The sequence below is a fragment of the Furipterus horrens genome, unplaced genomic scaffold, assembly GCF_987537825.1.
Source record: "Furipterus horrens unplaced genomic scaffold, mFurHor1.1.pri manual_scaffold_7, whole genome shotgun sequence".
Taxonomy (NCBI): Eukaryota; Metazoa; Chordata; class Mammalia; order Chiroptera; family Furipteridae; genus Furipterus; species Furipterus horrens.
In genome coordinates, this window is record NW_028327177.1 from 136,719,476 (window position 1) to 136,738,087 (window position 18,612).

The window sequence follows — 18,612 nt, forward strand, 5'->3', positions numbered from 1 at the left end:
TTGGGTATGTGGGAACTCTGTATTAACCTTGCAACTTTTATGTAGATCAAACATTATTCCAAAATAAAAAGTTTATCTGAGAAAGAATTCATCCAGTTTCTTCTTTCCAGTGCTACAAACCATAACGTTTTGGGTGGAGAGATGACGGGTGATGTTTATTGTCTTTATTGTACCTTCCTTATTTTCTATAATAGTGTGAATTGCTTTTCTAATTAGAAAACAGAGTGTTTTATTACAAATAATGAAATAGCTTGGTTTAGAAAATATCCGAACGTATGTGCTAAGTTTTGTTTTCAATTGGAAAGACAGCGGTACCACAGAGATCAAATGGTAAAAGATATAGAATATAATCACCCATAATCATCCTGCTGCAACAGAGCTGGATTCTCAGTTTTGCATGTAACTGTTCCCATGCAAAGATAATTCCACTAAGCTGCAATTGGAGCTGGGCTGTCAAGTTTTAATGCAGGTGTCTGCTTGTATTTCCTCCAGATGCAATTCAGACAGATTGGACGGTAATCTCCGGATGGCACATGCTCAAAAGCTCCGCTGCCAATGTAGATCACATGGAGGTGCTGAAGGGGCAACGCCGCGTCCTCTCGGTCCCTTGAAGACCTCTTGTCACTGTCACGGTGTAGGAGGGGGCGTGTGGTCAGGCAGGACCGGGAAGGTCATGTCTCTGCCTTCACTGTGTCCCAGACCACAGCTCTGCAACACCTCTCTGATCCTCAGCCGCCTGCTGGGAGAGTAGGAGAGGCTGCCTCTGAAGCCAGAAATGCAAAATGGGTGCTCATGGGAGCCTGCTGCTCTTGAAGTCATTCTAGACAGGAGTGAAGCAGAGAATGAACTACTTAGAGTCAGTGAAATAACCAACTTGAGAGTCAAACAGGACCCAGCAATGCCAGGGTTTGCGACGCTCTGTCCCTGCCTTAGCCCATCCTACATTCTCGTCTTGATCTGGATTCTGGACTTTGTCTTGATGACCTCTCAGAAGTTCCATGGGCTGGTCTGAGTCCTGTTATTTTAAAACTTTCTTCTACCAAGTTGGAGAAAGTGCCATTTCACACAGAGGGAAGTGACACTGGCTCTGTCTCTGAATAGCCTCCCCTGGTCCCCTAAGCGTGGAAAGCTGCAATTTGGCCGCTGCAGAATACAAGCAGCTCTGGAGCCGTCTTGTAATTCAGGACCACAATTCTGCCCCTGGAGAGGGAACAGAACCTCCCCCACCCCGCACCCCCACTTGGGACGTTGGGGCCTGGCTTGATTCAGGCCCAGCGCTGGATCATGGCTGCTCCCCAGACACACCTGTGCCCAGGACCATGGCCTTGGCCCTCCCAGCTCCCGCCCCACATTTATTCTCTCCTTCCCTTGACACCAGGCCCTTTCCTAAAGCCACTAGCAGCTGTGATGGACCAAGTGCTGGGTCCTCAGCCAGACATTCAGGTGCTCCCCGGGCTCTGTTTGCCGCCCCTTGGGTCAAACTGGTCCCCCTTGCTTCCCCAAGTCTGTCTCTACACATTAGCCCCCCTCTCTGAGGTCCTTCCTGCTCCCACTGAGCTTCCGCCCATTTCTAAGCCAACTCAAGTCAAGTTTCACAGCAAGGCCCAAGGACTGGCAGCATCTGTGTGTTAGAGACAGGACACTGGGCCTCTCCCCAGGCCCGCGGCAGCAGATCTTGCTTCCACAGATCCCTAAGTGATTCACGTGTGCCTCACGGTGGGAGGAGAACCTTCTAAGATAAAATGGTCTCTAAGTGTGGGCCTTGGACCACCAACAGCAGCGGAGTCACTATGCTAAAAATGCAAAGTCCCGGTCATAGCCCAAACACAGAAATGGAAACATCTGGGGCTGAAGACCTAGGAATCCGCATGTTTGACACCCTAGAATGATTCTCTTGTACTTTCTCTATAAACTATAGTACAAATACAAATTATAAGTTACTATAATAAAGTGTAATAAAGTATTTCAAAATAAGTTTTATTATATAAATTATAAATTATACATTGCTGTAGACATTAGATATTACCTATGTATATGTTGTTATTATATGTGATGTTTTTACTTTATGCATGAAATACCTTGTAAAAAATCAAAACATCACCAACAAGGCTGACGTCTTGTTTGGCTGTGCTGTGCCCAGGACACCTGCACTGTATTTACACACATATAGTCTTACAGAAATCACATATGATTATTTTGTTTGGGGTTTTACATATATGGTATTTGTGTGTTATTCTGCGATTTTCTTTTTCTCAATATGTTTTGAAGAACTTTCTGTTAGAAAGCAGAGGGCCACCCCACCGTTTGTAGCTGCATCGTATTCCACGGTCTCCGTTTTTAAGCACCAGTGGACAGTTAGACTATTTCCAGATTTTCTGCGATACTACGGGGAACTTGCTCGAACATACCTCATGTGCCTGTGTCAGGGTATGTGGGGTTCTTCAGGGTAGGAACCCCAAAGGCAGGAAAGGGGGGTTGTTGGTTATAGAGGGATGAACATTCTCGATATGAACAGCCATGCCAGGAGAGCTACAGCCCTTCTAACCTTTGTACCTTCAAGGTCAATGTTTGCAATCCTTAAGGTAGGTATTATTATGGCTCCCGGAATACCAGTGAGAGACCGAGGCCTTGACCAAGCTCTGAGTAGCCCATCCCAGATTCAGAGTTGGCACCTACTGCCTTCAGAGTTCTAGGAAAGCAAGGGCCTGGCAGGATCCAAAGTCACATTACTGGACTGAGGTTTCTTTTAAGGCTTTTTGGAACCCACCTATCCATAAAGGAGTTACCTCAGAAATTCATCAGGAGATTACCCACATAGAAAAGCCAACAGGATTTGCAATGCAGGTGATCCTACAATATAGTAAAAATACAAACCAGGACCTTCATTTGGAGGCTCGTGAATCTAACAGCTACAGCAAAGATAGAAATTGTTGGCAAGTCATCACGAGAATTGTTAAAAACAAGAGAAACATTGGCAATTTCTTTTTCCCATGGGTGAGCATGTGCCTGGTCCCCAGCATCTCAGTCTGCACCCTGTGACGTGTCCCTGACATGGAACAAAGGGTCCTGACCTCATGCCCCTTCTCTTGAGTGGAACTTTCTCATGATTCTCCAGGGTACTCACAACATATTCTGAATTTAAAAACAGTCCCGGTCCTCAGCCCATCAGAAGTGCAACTGCACTTGGCCTTTTTTTTTTTTTTTTTACTTTTCATTTTGACACAGAGAGAAAATGTGTGACTTTTCTTGATGAGCCAACAGCCAAAGGTGTGTAGGGAAGGTCTCTCATTTTTCTGGTGGCAAGACACCCTAAACTAAATTCATTAGCAGCTCCTCTGTTTGGAATTTTAACAGAGTCTGTGACCTATATAAATTCCTTGTTATGTCCTCTACTCATGTGAGAGAATTAACGCATGTATGCAATGCTACGGAGCAAAGCAGCAGCCCAGCATAACAGGAGGGGGCTTGGAGGCCATCATTTCACATCAAAGTCCAGGCTCTACCCCGTTTCTACTCCTCCTAAGGAATATTCTTCATGTCTGTAATGCTGTGAATAGTAGATACTGCTTTTTGGACACGAGTCAAGTTTTCTCTTTAGTTCTACATGTGTATGTCATTTAATCCCGTTTCTCTAGTTTCCTACCTTCTAGAAGATGTTAGAGAACACCAGGACAGGGGGTTGGCTCTGTTTTATGAGCAACTAACTGGAAGGAGTCCTATGGGCAAACGCTGAGCTAGTGACTAGCAGCTCAAATGAATCAGTCTACTTCTCTGCTTCTCAGTTTTCTTTTTCCAAATATACACGACACAGGATGCTCACTGGTTCATTCGTTTGACAAATATTTGTTGAGCTCTAACTGTGCCTTGCATCAGTCAAGGTTCCGGAGCTACAACGGTGAACAGAATCCATGAGGTTCATGCCCTTGTGGAACTGAGACACTGGTGGATATGGAAGCTGCAGAGGCAAGAGCTATCAGTCCAAAGCAATGTCCATATCTGCCTGTGGAGACTTTCTTTTTCCTCTTCTGTCTCTAAAACCAAGGATCTTGCATGACTACGCTGTGTATTGACACTTCTTCTAGGGCACCTGCAGCAAAGGAACTGTAACCTTCTTGAGGGCAAGACATGGTTTAGAGCTTCCACGTCCCCACTGCTTAGGATGATCGGGTAGCTGGCTCTGAGTCCTGCACGGGGCCTCAGGACCAAGAGTCCCTAGCCTTTCTCCTTTTCTAAGTGGCCTTTCAGCTGGTGTAGGTTATTGTGGATATTGAGTATACGTCTGAGGACAGTGATAATAAAACTGATATTTTCCTACCAGAACTAACAATGGGTTAATCTTTTAAAAGACACCTTTTAAAAATATTAATAATGAACTTTTCAGGCCTGAGTTTATAGACATTTGGGGACAGTACATTCCAGTTTAGGACCATGATTAGCCCCTGAAATCTGAATTAGGCCCTTTTGGTTGACTTCATTTGGTGTAGAGTTAGCTAGAGCTCACTGATTGCATTTGGTCATTTTCTGGCCCTTCTCTTGACTCTGAGCTCACAGAAATACTCCACTACCTTAGATAACTGAGCGTTCACTATTTAGGAATCATGGGGATTACCATGAATAACTCACACCCATCTTCCTTATTGCAGAGTGAGATCTACTAATTAGCATCAGGTCCAGACAGACGGCCCCTGTTGGGAGGGGTCCCGAGTACCAATTGAGGGTCAGAGTTTAGTCATCTTCTGGGTGAGTCAAGTCCCTGTGCAGAGTAAGGGGGGTGTGTGTCTGAAAGGAGGGCTCCGTGCTCGCCAGCCGTCCTTGCTTCTGTCACCACCATCCACACCCTCAATTTTCCTCTGTCCAAAGGGACAGAACAGAGGACTGGGTGAGGAGAACATGTAAAACTTCAGGCTGGTCATTCCAGAGGTGTGGGTAGGGAGAGGGAGAGAGACAGAGAGGAGGGGGAAGAGAGAGAGAGAGAGGAGGAGGAGGAGGAGGAAGAAGAGGGAGGGGGAGGGGAAGAAGAAGAAAGAAATGATGGGATCCTGGTGGGTGTCTGAATAACTTCTATCACATCTCCAGCCCAATCTTTCAATCACTTTCTGAAGTCCAGGTGGTTCCCCCTCCTTCAACATTACTTTGTTAAATTAAACCTTGAGGACAAAGGGTATTTCTTCAATGCTTTCACAGGTAGGATGGTCTAAATTTAGAGTCTTCATTACTGGACTTTTGAATCTTGAAAGCCATACATTTAACTACTTGTGTATTCACCCAACAAGTGTTTATTGAGTAGCCGCTGTGTGACAGGCACCGGGGACATAATGGTGAAGGACTTTCATCTGCACCTTGGAGGAGCTTGCTGTCTAGAGAGAAAGGAAGAGACCATTGTAATAGTGCGTTGGAAGAGCTATGCCGGATGGCTTGTGGTGTGTTCTGAGATTACCGAAGAGGCTACCCAATCTAAGTGGGGTGGCCATTGGGGGCTGCGACATCAAAGCTAAGATCCGAGTGACATAAATGTAAGCAGTAGAGTGGGAGACGGATGTCCCGGTTGGCTTTATCTCACTGTGGCTTGTAACTCTGGGGGAAAGTCTGAGCATGGCTTCTCTTCAGTTAGAACGGGACTGCTGTTCATTACCACAGTGTATGCCCCTGACTTCGGGGCCCAAATCTCAAGAAACATTGAAGATATTTCCTGGTTTCCTTTTCTTGATTCCATGAATTAAAAGCTAGGAGAGAAATAAGAGTTAACAGTTCTGAAAACGTGAATGCTAAGGATTTTATATGTTGTTGCTATTATCAAAAACAACATTATGTTGTCTGTGTTATATAATTACTCATAATCTCCCCTGCTTAAAACAAAGTTGAGTACTGCCTTCTAGAAATATACACAGTGTCAATGAATTTGTTGGGAGAATTGGGTTTGGAGGAGCGTTGGAAACGGCACATTAATCACCAGTAGAGCAAGGACCCTCCCATAAAAAGGAAGACTGGAATCAGAAATGAGATTCAGAAGAAGCACTTGATTTGGAACTGGAAGGGGTAAGTTCTTAGGAATGGTTCTAAGTCTAAACAATTGCAGCCCTAGCCCAGAAATGTCAGCCCTTGGGATTTCCGACTCCACACTGCAAAACATAGTTGGCTTCTGTGTTGCTTTGACCTGGCCCAGTAGGATTTGATCCCTCCCTTGCTTTTGAGAACAAGTGTTCACAGCTTCTTCTAGTGTATTAATGAGGTTTGGAAAATCCTCTCCTCGCCCCCCACCCCCCACCGCCTTTGGCCCATCCATGACAAGTAATGGTTTATACTGGTTGTATTAGTTAAGAATGCTTTCAGCTCTAAGTAAGCATAATGAACAGAGTTTTCCATTATTTTTTTTTCCCCCAGAACAAAAAGTCTGGAGCAGACAGCTGTTAGCATTTGTTCAGCAGCTCGTGAGGTCTAGAGCCAGCATGGCTGCAATTCCCTTGGCCTCTCCTTTGTGGCTGGAAGATGGTAGCTCCTATCACAGGCATCACCCCCAATTAGGGCAGGAGGAAAGGGGGGAGGCCAGGAACAGCTGCAGCTGTCCCTTTGCATCAGAGAAGCAAAAGCGCTCCCCAACTCCCAACGCCCCCGCCCCTCCCTGCCACCAATACCACCACTACTGCAGTTGAATTGCACTCAGACCTTACTGGCCAGACTGGATCATATGGTCACCCTTACTCGCAAAGGAGGCTGGGAAAGTGAACAGTTAGTTTTGCTGGTCTCTATAGGCTGCACTGGCAGGGAGTGGGGTTTGGGAGTGAATACAGGGGGACTATTTTTAGAAGAGTGGTCTTAAGTCTTGAATCCACTTTCCCTCTCCTGCTTTTATTTTTATGTTTATATAATGCCTAACTCGCCTTGATTTTGAAGCAGGGTTGGATACTTAAAAAGACTTGTGTGAGCTGGAAATAAGTAAAGCTTTATTTTCAAGACTGTCCTAAGGACAAAAGCGTCAGCTGTTTTGACATCTGTGCCCTGATGGCTCAGCTCTGCACTGTTCAGTTCTCAGATGCCAACTCCAGCTGTGGGGTCTGTGCTGCCAAGTGTCCCAACTCCTCCTGACTATAAGGGGACAGACCAGTCTCACCTTCATCAGGACATCTGAGCCGTAGTCCCCCACATGGTGCTGGAGTAGCTTGTGGCCAGGTTCAGCAGAGACCACCCAGCCTTCATACTATCATGGCGAAGAGCCACGCTAACGTTCAGCCAGCTCTCTGTACTGATGTTAAAACGCTGAGCTAATTCTGCAATGACAGATACACAGCCACTTCCTAGAACCCGCCACCCAGCCCAAGACCTCCTTACAGTCCAGCAGCTGAGGGCTGAGGCCTGGCCTAGCAGGGTCCCTAAGACCCTACTCCAGACAGCACAAAGGCCATGCATTTGCATCCATCCATTTAGCGATCATGTAGCTCTGCTTTTAAAAATACTGGGCTATCTCTCACAGGAAAGTGCACTTACTGCTATTACTACCCGTCATTTCTCTTGCCTGTCCATGGCTGAAGGGAAAGTGGGTAGTTAACGATAGGTGGGTTATCCCATCATGGGCAATCTTGGCTTCCTCAAGGCCAATGAATAAGTCACTTGTTAGAAAATTGGAGCTGCTCTTATACCGTTTCTTTTTCTTTACTATTCACGCTGCTGGTGAAAGAAGCCAGGCACAGAGAACACACCCTGTATGATTCCACTTACGTGAAGCTGAAGAAGAGGAAACAATAAGGACGCCAGAAGGAGTCAGCAGGGGTTACTCCTGGAGCACAAGAAGGCTTCTGGGGCGCTGGCCTGTTCTTTTGGTCTTGATGTGGTTCCGTCACTTCAGAAAACAAATAGTTCCTTAAAATGTTCAACTTGCATTCCACCCAATGATATATGTAAATACTCACAGCAGCATTGTCCATAACAGCAAAAATCTGGAAAATAAAATGTGCATCGCTTGGTAAACGGATAAAGAAAATCTAATTTATCTATATACTGGAATACTACTCAGCAATAAAAAGGAATAAACTATTACTGCATGCTACAACATGGATAAACATGCTGAGTGAAGGAAGCCAGACAAAAGACTACGTATTGCATGATTCCATTCACTTGACACCTCTCAAAATGGCAAATCTATAGAAATGGAAAACAGCGCACTGGTGGCCAAGGACAGGAGATTAGAATGTGACTGATGGCAGGTGCGTAAGAGAAGACTTTTTGGGAGTGATGGAAATATTCTAAAAGCAGATTGGGGCAATGGTTGCCCGACTTCATAAATTTACTAAAAATCACTGAATTACCATGTATTATGGGTGAACTTTATGATATGCAAATTACACTTCAATAGAACAGTTAAACAAAAAAAAATGAAATCTTCCAATTTTCAAATGTTCTCAACTAATTCAAATTCTTAAAGGGCCTACGTGGTGCAAGCCCTTGGACTGCCAACTTGCAAACTCAGTGCTAAGTGGCATCAAGAGAAATTTGAATAAAATGAAAGCCTTGCCCTCCAGGAGTTTAAGATGCAAAGGGAGAAAATGGGACAGTAAACAGTTACAAAACCCCATGATATTTTATGTCAATTATACCCCAACTAAAGAAAAAACAACACCTCATGATAAACCTAAGTGGTATGTACAGAGAGGTTTGGGCCCAGAGCACACCTGGCTGATGGGCTGAGGTGGGGGCAGAACAGAGGAGGGGATACTGCGGCTGGGCTTTGAAAGGTAGGTAGAAATTCAGGAGGTTGCAAGTGTAGAAAGCAGAGAAAAGGGGTGGGTGACAGCTCCAGGCACAGGGAACAGAACGGGCAAAGGCTCAGAGGTGTGAAAAAGCAATTCCCCTTCTGAGAACTGGGAGGGCAGGAGACACAGTGCCCAGGGGGAATGGATAAAAAAGAAAGAAAGGCACGGGCCAGGTGGTAAAGGGCTTGGCAGCCTGTTAGTCTTTGGACAAAGGATTAGGCAGGATTTATTTGTTGGAGGAACACAGGCATGCTTTTCTCTGGCCCAAATTAAGCTTTGTATATCTTGGCAATTTCTTATGGGGCTCTTTATTTAAAAAGTATTCATTAATATATAGCTTATCGTGTGTTAGGTGCTGTTCTAATAATCTATGTAGACTCACTTAATCCCATCAACAGTGGTTCTCAAACTCTAACCTGCATCTGGATCATGTGGAAGACTTCTTAAAACAGAGGTCCTGATTTAGTAGGGCTGCAGAGGAGCCCAAGAATTTGCATTTCAGTCCAGTTCGCAGAAGCTGATGCTGCTGGTCCAGAGAACCCACTTTGAGAACCACTGCTTTACGTCATCCTCATAAGAGAGGTATCATCATCATCACCACCATTCCAATTTTACAGAGGAAGAAACAGAGCCAGTTAAGCTACCTGCCCGGGGCCACGTAGCAATCGTTAATGGAGCTGGGATTAAATGGCGGGCAATGTCTGCCATGCCTCCTAGTTCATAGGTTGCAAACAAGCAGAATTAACGGCTGGCATTTCCAATCCTTGTTCCCTACTATCAAAAATAATTACACACACACACACACACACACACACACACACAAAGGCCTTAACTGACATCTGAGATAGAAGACCCTATACCAAGGAGATGGTGAGGGAAAGTCTTTAAAGAATTCTTTAGTCCATTCCAATGAAGCAGTGTTTTGGTCCTGCTGGGATGAAGCCAGGATTTGGAAATGCAGAAGTATCAATGTAAGAAATGACTAATTAAACATGTACAAGGAAATCATTGCAATCAATTCACAACTCAAAGCTGAAGTGTACGTGAATACTCAGTATCTCTTGTTTTAAATATATTAAAAATTTTAAATAATGAAAACTGACGATAACTAGAGAAGATAACCTTGCTACACATGCTGCTTTTGGAGGGTCCCAAGATAAAAATGGCAATTCTTTCATGAATCTGCTTGCTTTTCACATCTTGATCTAATTTGTAGCATCTTCCTGGTTTCCCTCCAATAAACAACTTCTTCCTTAATTTGGTGGCATTATGTTATTTTTGAGATCTGAATCACAGAGACAGTAACACAAGCCTGCATGCTCCATCTTGTTTTGCAGAGTGCTGTATATCTAATTAAAGCTGCCTCCCCGTCCATAAAAAGACCTAACAGTAAAAAAGCAGTTTGTGTTGGAGACAGCCCCAGGGCCGACTGGTGGAAGGGGTTTCTTCATTAACAGTAAATACATTTGCCTAAATTCAAAATTAAGTAATAATACATTAATTTGCACTGGAATATTTTAAAATATTGCCTGAGCATAATCAGATCATGTTACCACATTTATGGTGTGGAACTGAAAATGGGTCATGTTCTTGCCAGCAGCACTCAGGTTCTCAAGAAACACTGGGGATGAATAAATGATTTACCATGTGGCCAGGACTGCATCCCTCTCTCTGGAAGAGAGCTGGAGCTGACTTTATTTAAGTTGACTTATTATTCTGTTCTCTTTCACTTATTGTTTTGCTAGTCTTACGCCGTTTCCTTACAGAATGTATTCAAAACCAGAGTCACACAGCAGCAGTATAAATATTGTTTTCCAAGGGCTTATCTATTATGGCCATTGTTCTGTGGTTACTGTTATAGCTCGGGGCTACAGACCTGGCGGTGGAGTCCTGGACCACGAGCATTCCCTTGGGAGACCGTTACAGTGTCTTTTCCCCCTTTACAGGACTACGGGTGTCCCTGAATGGTGAACTCTCCCTGAGAGGGCAAGAGCATGGCCTCCCAGACTTCCATCAACAAACCAAGTTAGCAGCTCTTGCTTCACACTCTGCTAGAGTTAGAATGTCAATGTCAAAGTGAGATTATTTTTTATGGTCAAAGTCAGAGTGATCCCAGAGTTGGGACTTTGACTCAGCCGTGCACGGCAGAGGCCCAGCCTGAGGCTTTCCCCGGCCAATGACCCATCAACCCATGCTAGGGCAGTAGGGTAACTGGGAGTACCCCTTTAATAGGAAACCTTAGGTCATTACCCTGAAGGTTCGCACCTCCCAACCATCCACTTCTGCTTTCCAACGGTCTTCAGACCTTCGGAGCTGACGCTGGGGAGAGAGTCTAAAGAAAAAGGCCTCTAACATTTGCCAGCGCAGACATTTGCTAAAGCCATCTAGAGTTCTCTTCTCCATCCAATTTAAGCAAACTTGGAGAATCTAAGCGGCTTTCTTTTTCTTTTTTCTTTTGACTTGTTCCTTTGCCAGGGCTGCTTTCTTAGGGGAGGGTTGGGAAAGAAGGGAGAAACAGAACGGAGAAAGCAGGGTGGTGAACTCTGGCATCAGGCGTGTGGCTCCCTTACAGGAACGTGAACTTCGCTGAGCACCAAGCTTCCGCTTCCAAGGTGGGAGGCAGGAGCCCCTAGACCCCGTCCCATTCCGCAGCTGAACCGTCGGTGCCACCACGGTGAACGCCGGGCGCGTTTGAATCCCTGACATCATGTGCTTTAATACTTCCACGACCTTTTTGCCTTTCCACGCAGTTTCCTGAGGAGGCAGCCTGGCCGGGCCGGTGTCTCCCGCTGGCCTTTAAAGCCAGCGCTGCATTTGGATGCTGAGCTCTTTTCTCCTTTTATTTAAATAGCGACAAAATCAAAATTCCTTCAACTGAGGTTCCCCGGAGGTATGAAACAGAAGGGGGGGAAAAAAAAACGTGTATGTATACATACATATGAACATATGTTATTATTTTCTCTCTTTGATTAAACGTGGACGAGAGACGGGGCGAACCTCCAAAACAAGTGCGTGCGGCCCTCGGCCCCGCGCCCCGGGACGCGTGGTCCGGTGCGGCCTTAGTCCCCTCCCTCCGGTTTCTTTCGACAGCTTTCGCTACTTTTCTCGGCCACTGTCTCGCGTCCCCGGTGCCTCCTCCTCCTCCTCCACCGTCCCCGCTCCTCCTCGGGCTCCTCGCCAGCCTCCTAGAGCCGGCCGCAGCCCAGACCGGCTAGCGTCGGGAAGGTAGCACAGAGCCCTCCAGCAGCCCCCGCGCCAGGCCCGCAGGTGCGCTTCGCCCCGCCCCTCCCGTGTCCCCGCCCCCTGACTACGTCACAGTGACGGGCAGCTCGCGCAGGCGCAGCTCGGCCCCACCCCTCCCCGCTGCCGGCCGCCCGCCCGCCCGCTCGGTATTATGATTAGCTCTGGGTGCGGGGAATCGGCGGCCGGGAGGGAGTCGGCGGAGCTGCGGTCACTGCAGACGGACGCCCGCCTGCGGGCTGAGGTAGGGGAAGCACAGATCGCGGCCGGGCGCGGCGGCCAAGGGCGGGGGTGCGGGCGGGCCTCAGCCGCTGGTACCTCTGCCGTTGCGGGGCTGGGAGCCCGGGCCGGGGCGCCCGCCGCAGGCGGAAAGTAAGTTGCGCGCTCCGCTCTCCCCTGCGCCGGCGGCAGCGCGGGCCCAGGCGGATGCGGGGCCCGGGCTGTGGCGTCCCGACCCCGTGCGACGGCGACGCGGCCTGGCAGCGAGGCGGCGGCGGAGCCGGAGCGGGAGCCGTCACTGCGGCGACCGGCCGCGGGCGCCCGGAGGCCCTGCCCTTGCGGCCGCGGCGGGATTGCGGCACCTCGGGAGGCGCCCGCATCCCTTCCCCGCCCCGGAGCGGGCCCCGCGCCCCAGCCGGGCTCCCGGCGCCCAGGCTCTCTCGTGCAATGTGTATTCTTCTCCGAATGTGTTTTCCTTTCTCCAACGAATCTAGAAATCTGGCCGCAGCAAGGGGGTTTCTCGGTAAAACTGCAGCCTTACAATAGAATGAGGATATTGTTGTCAGTAGAGAAAGGGCAGCGGGGCAGGGGAGGAGGAGCAGTGCCGTTCCCGAGGGAGAGCTAGAATTTTTCACATTGGGAAACCTCCGTTCTTTTCCGTAGCCATCGCCTGTTGATTTCTTTCTGGACCAATTTCTAAAAACCTACTGCCTTTTACTTGGACTTGGGAGCCAGGAAAGTGACAGTCTTTTATCCGGGGGGGTTGCTGGAGCTGCGTTGGTCCTGACAGTCGGATCAGAAACAACCCAGTAGCTTCATAGGGAGTTCGGTGCCAGTCCCGGATTCGGGGGGGGGGGGGGGCGGGCGGAATTAATCAGTAGGGTTCGTAAATCTATGGATGTCCGTGGATATAGGACCTGTCAAACTGTCAAGTTACTTTTTGCCCCCCTCCATGTAATTGAGGGCATTCACAAAGTCTTAGGAGCCAATATTAAAGCTGACTTCATGCTTTCCTCATTTTATGAATGGCTTGCAAGTGATGGAACCCCAAATGGTGGGTATCCTGTTGAATTTCCACCAAATTCTTATCAGACATCAGATTCCTCAGTTTGGGTTCTTAGCCCCGAATCAGTCTAGTTTATCAGAATGTATATCAGTGAACTTCAAAGCCTGGGTTGTCAGGGCTTATGTAACCACTTTGTTAATTTATAATCTTATTACATTGCTTTCCAGATTTATAAAATCATTCCTGTAAGGAAATCTGTCTTCAGCGTCTGCTTAAATATTTCTCTTGGAATTGGGTTCCTGAAGAGGAATGTACTGTGCAAGTGGTGAATAAAGCATACTGATGAGACACGTTCCTTTCAAGAAAAATTGATTCTTTTGTCTGACTACCTGATTTTCCCTATTAGGAAAACAGATGACATTCCCATTTTACAGAACCAGACATGAGAGAAATGACATGACATTCCCAAGGTCATGTATGGAAACGTTGCAGTAATTGAAAATCAAGTGCATGATGTTAGCTTCTCTTAATATTTCACTTCAAGGCTTTCCAGGCAGGACCTTTGAGTGCCACCATTCTATTTTTTAAATTTATACAATCAGTTTTTTATTTTGTGCACAAAAATTACTCTCACCTTATTCATCTTTTACTGTTTTGAGTGACTTTTTCTTGCAGGAAGACCCATTCATTTAAAACATAGGAGAACTCAGAGGTTATACGAATTTTCATTTTTCTAGGCGAGCAATATAGGTGGGCCCTTCTGCTTCAAGCTTAATCCCATAATCCTAAAATGAAGTCTTTTTAACTGTCCTTTTTAAAGTTGAAGGGCTTTGAAATTTTTACTGGATGTAGGAAATACTATTTGTCTAAAGTTTCCTGTGGGTGTTTCATCTGAAAGTGAAACTAAATAGAAAAAAAAAAGGGTATTTATTTTTAGAGAGATCCAGCAGCCATGGTTCTCAGCTTTGGTATAAATACGGCATGATTTCTTCTCTGTAGCAGCTCCTCTGAGCCTAGGCGCTCATTGCACTGCCCAGGAAGAAAAGGGTAAAGTGCATTTTCCATGTGGTCAGGATTTTAGGAATTAGACACATAGTTAAGGAACTCTCTATAAAGACTTGATTTAACTGTATGCCAGCTGTTTGCTTAGCAACCAAAAGGTAGCATTTTAGCCAACATGCTTTTATAGGAAAACTGTTGTGGAGAATTTAGGTACTTCCCGGCCTGCATATGTGTGCAGGTAAATTCTTAAGAGCAACTTAGGTGGAGATGTTGACTGGACTCTGGCAGTTTTGAATGCAGGTTTCATCTGTGATTATTTATTTATGGAGCCTTTGTGTGTCTATTTTTGGGGCCCCAGGCCAGAGTGGAGCATAGAAAGGAGCTTACAGGCACTTGGGGACACCAAGGTAAACAATCGCAGCAGAGCCTGGCGAATGCTTCGGTGAGGCACAGCACAGGCAAATCTCCACTGAAGCACAGAGATGGCGACAAGGAATCTGACTTGGGAATGCTTCACAGAGGCAGAGATAATTGAACTCTGGGAGGACAGGTAGAGTCCCCAGGCAGAGAGAAGGGGAGAGGGCTAGGAGTTCAGGGAGGCTGAGAAGACAAGGCCAAGTGGTGGAGGAAGAACTCAGGTCCAAGTGGGTGAAAGGCATTTGGGGTAGTGGAAACAGTGCAGCTGTTCTTTTTTTAAGGAAGATGAAGAGGACGGGGGAGGAGTGGGGCAGCAGCGTCGGGGTTCAAGGGAAAGTGTCCGGGAATTTTGTTTTCGATTGGAAAGAGCTGATGTCAAGTGTCTCAGGCTCAGCGGCCACATGAGTGAACGCTGGAAGTGTGTTGTCTGCACTGGGTGATCTGGAGCGATGTTGTTGGCACCGCGGGTCATTTCCTCATCTGTTTTTCTGTACATCTGTACTGGGTAGAAGCCTTATGTCCCGTGGGAAACCATTGCTTGCTGGTGGTACGGGAGGAACCCGTCTAAAGAGGACTTCTGCTCTGCCTTCCCTGAACATTTATTTCTCTGCTGTCACTTCCAGAGCCTCCTCAGAGTCCGCTTTGGCACCTTCAGCATTTGGCCTCTGCTCAGGTAGGCTCTTCCAAGACAAATCAGGCCTCATTTCCTCTCCTTACCTGTGTCGTACCCCCCCCACCCCCCAGCTGCTGCTCTGTGGCTACTCTGTAGTTGTTTCAAAGTCGGAGAGCATTATCTGCCCATGTGCTGTGATGTTTTATGTTCTGGAGTGTCTGCAGGTCTGTTTGTCTTTCTAAACGCGGGCACCCTCAGCTACATATTGGCCCGGAAATGTAATGTGCGTTATGAAATCAGTGCCCCAGGAGTGTGGGTTACAGGCCACGCAGCCGGTCAGATCATAGCCTCGGTGGCCTCCGTTCCTCAGCTGCTGGCAATGCAGTTCTCGTTCTCAAACTCTAAAGCTGTCAGCATCTGGACGGCAGAGACCACTTCTTTGATTTCTGCATCCCCAGACGAGAGTCCTGCCTCGGGCATGACCGCTGTACGCAAGCAGCGTCTTGATGATGAAGCTGTTAAGAATCTGAGCTTGAGCTTGTGGATTTTGGTCAGTCTTGTTCACAGAAGCCATCCCCATTTTAACACAGCTGGGGCTGGATTCAAATTGTGTTGCAGTCACGAACTTGAGCGCCAGAAGCGAGTCGCCTGCTCTGCGCTGACGTGTGGTAGATGCTCCAGGAGTGTTTGTTCCTGTCCTGGATTCCCGGCCTGAGTGACGGGTGCCGCCTGCTAGCATACTGCACTGGAATCGCTCTAAGGTCCCCCCGCTTTGCCCCCTACCCGTGCGCTGAGGTCTTGGGTCCGATTTCCTAAATGGTCTCTCCATCACCTCCTCCTTCCCATCACTGCCCAGAGGCTGGCGGCCCTCGCTTTTCAGTTTTTGAGGCTTCATTTACCAGGAGACGTTTCGCTCGTCTCCTTCCCTGTCTCCCAGCTCTAGTCTGGTCTTTCTATCCGATCTTCACTTTGCGGCCAGAGTGGTTTGTTGAACTGTCATGTCTGATCGCTGTCGCCCTGCTCAGGACTCGTCTTTGGCTTCTTAGTGCCAGCTTTCATTTGTCCATGTGGTAAAATGTACCCGTGTGCAGCAGGCCGTGGGTGACAGAGCAGAGTAAAACAGACACGGGCCTGACATGGACTGAACTGACCGTTTATTCTGGTGGGGGATCCACGTCACTAATCCCACAATCACAGATAATTATGTAATCCCGATTGTGATAAGGGCCAGAACAGAGAAGGACGTGGGGCTGTGAGGGAGCAGCCGTGCAGGGGTGTGCGGAGCGGGTGGTGGGCAGGGAGGTGACCTTTCAGCTGGGCTCCAAAGCACAGGCAGGGCTAGCCGGACCTCGGGCACAGCAGCTGGTCTGCGTGGAATCAAGGTGGTTGGGTACCTGGCACCTGCCTCTGTGTCTGGCCTTGTCTCCTGTGCTCTGCATGTGTTTTTGTCCCAGACACACTAAGCTCTATCAGGTGTCCCCTGGAAAGCCTCTTTCCCTCCATCACCATTTTCATTTCTTAGGTCAAACACAGAAAAATCCATTTCTTTGAGCTCCCTCCCCAAGGCAGACTTAGGGGAAAGAAAACCTCTTCAGGCATGTGTGTCCTTAAGACATTGTCAGCACCTAGAGTCAGGGACCCTCCTCGTGTGTCCAGGAAGGTGTTGAGGGGCAGTTCATTGGGCCTAGTAAGGGTGAGGGTGCTGATATCAAAATAAGATGGGGAGCTAAGATGGGAGGAAGGCTAGTTCTGAGAGGTCGTGCGAAAACGCGTGGTTTTGGTCCCACTCACACCTTGCTCGTTCATATGTTTTATCCCATGTGGCTCTCATAACAACTGTCCAAGGTGGCGATTATCTTTGCTTTATAAAATCATGCCTGTGTTAGAATCTGGGTAACGTGTTGGGCTCCAGATGCTGTGGTACGTGCCCACGGTGCCCTGATGCTGCTCCGCATATTTGCTGAGTAAATGAATTTTGATCCTTTTTAAAGTGTACCTCTATGGTGAACTTAATAAGGAAAGTCGACCATGCTGTCTTTTGAAATGCCGAATCTTAGGGGGCTGTCCCAGCTCCTCTCTGATGTTCTGCCCCTCTGTGCATACACACCTTGTGGGTCATGATAACGTCTTCATACTGCATAGTGAGGGGAAAAGGTGAATCATATATCTGCCCTTAATATTCAGCCACGTGGGTCTTTCTATGTTAGGGAGATTATAGTTTAGATAATGTACGTTTTACAGTATAACTTATGTAAAGTTCATTTTATTTTTTTCACTTACAGTGGACATTCAATGTTTTATTAGTTTCAGGTGTACAACATAGTGATTAGACATTATTATAAGTTACAAAATGGTCATCCGGATAAGGCTAGTACCCACCTGGCGCCATATGTAGTTATTACAATATTATTGAGTATAATCCCTGCGCTGTACTTTACATCCCAGTGAGATCATGTTCATTTTTGTTCATGGCACTGTAGTAACACATAATTTTATGGACAAAATTATGTAGCCAGAATGTAATGTTTTTATGACTTTTTTTTTAAATAGTAAAAATATTGTACTGCCTTTTAATTAATTAATTTGTTTATTTGGACCCAAGCAGAGTGGTTGAATGTTAAGGTACAGGTTAGCTTTGTTTTACCTCCTTTCCGGCAGGTTGGACAGTTCCTCTTTGTTGGCATAGAGTGTTAGGAGAACTTCTGGAGAAATTTAGAATAGAATGTTCAGTCTGCAGTTTTAGGGCTTGAGTTTATCCTTTGCTCTCCTATTTGGTGAGTATTCGCTAATCCTCTTGTGAAGGAAAATCCTTTTTTCAGAAACAAATGGAGGGGATGTAATTTGCAAAGTACATTAAAATTGCATTTTCGGGGAGGATAAAGTTTTGAAGCAGAAAGCAGAACCTCCCTACATTTCCCCTGAATTCCTTGCTTGGTGTCGGCTGCTCTGTGCCACTGGGAAGGGATCTTGCTGGCACTAAATTGTATGCAGACTCGAAAGGTGAAGTTACTTTACTTCCAAGGTACTGTTCTGTTTTTAGGTGGCCGGTAATTACCTCCGCCTGCTTGTCTTTTGAATGGTTATTTGACTGTAACTTTCCTTCTCAACTTAAAATGCAGTTTCTAAACATTTCAAAAAAGTTTCTGATGGAGTTATTTGTTAATGATGTTCATTAGGTGAGCCTTTGGTGACACCATCTTTTCAGGGAACTTGGTTTATATTTCATAGATCTCAGTAGCAAAGGAAACTGAATGGATAATTATGTACAGAAAGTCAAAATTTTAATAACCTCCACCTTTCCTAGATTATAAAAGCAGTACACGTTCACTGCCAAAAACTTGAAAAGAACAGGAAAACACAGAGAAAAAAAT

General features: G+C 46.7%; 1 protein-coding gene and 1 long non-coding RNA gene across 3 annotated transcripts in view; one reads left to right on the forward strand and one right to left on the reverse strand.

Annotated features, from left to right (window-relative positions):
- Positions 1 to 256: 256 nt before the first annotated feature.
- Positions 257 to 11,396, reverse strand: LOC150005320 (uncharacterized). Its single transcript, XR_016512444.1, has 3 exons — positions 10,995 to 11,396; positions 7,714 to 7,931; positions 257 to 820 (listed from the first exon to the last, which is right to left on the reverse strand). It is a non-coding gene; the product is annotated as an uncharacterized LOC150005320 (long non-coding RNA).
- Positions 11,397 to 12,104: 708 nt separating this feature from the next.
- SNRK (SNF related kinase) overlaps positions 12,105 to 18,612 on the forward strand; it is a 37,333-nt gene continuing 30,825 nt past the window's right edge. The window contains exons 1-2 of one of the 2 annotated variants that reach the window (XM_090284584.1): positions 12,105 to 12,228; positions 15,252 to 15,301. The gene's annotated coding sequence lies outside the window, so the exon portion shown is untranslated. The remainder of the gene's footprint in view (positions 12,229 to 15,251; positions 15,302 to 18,612) is intronic. The other variant, XM_090284583.1, reaches the window with a different exon arrangement.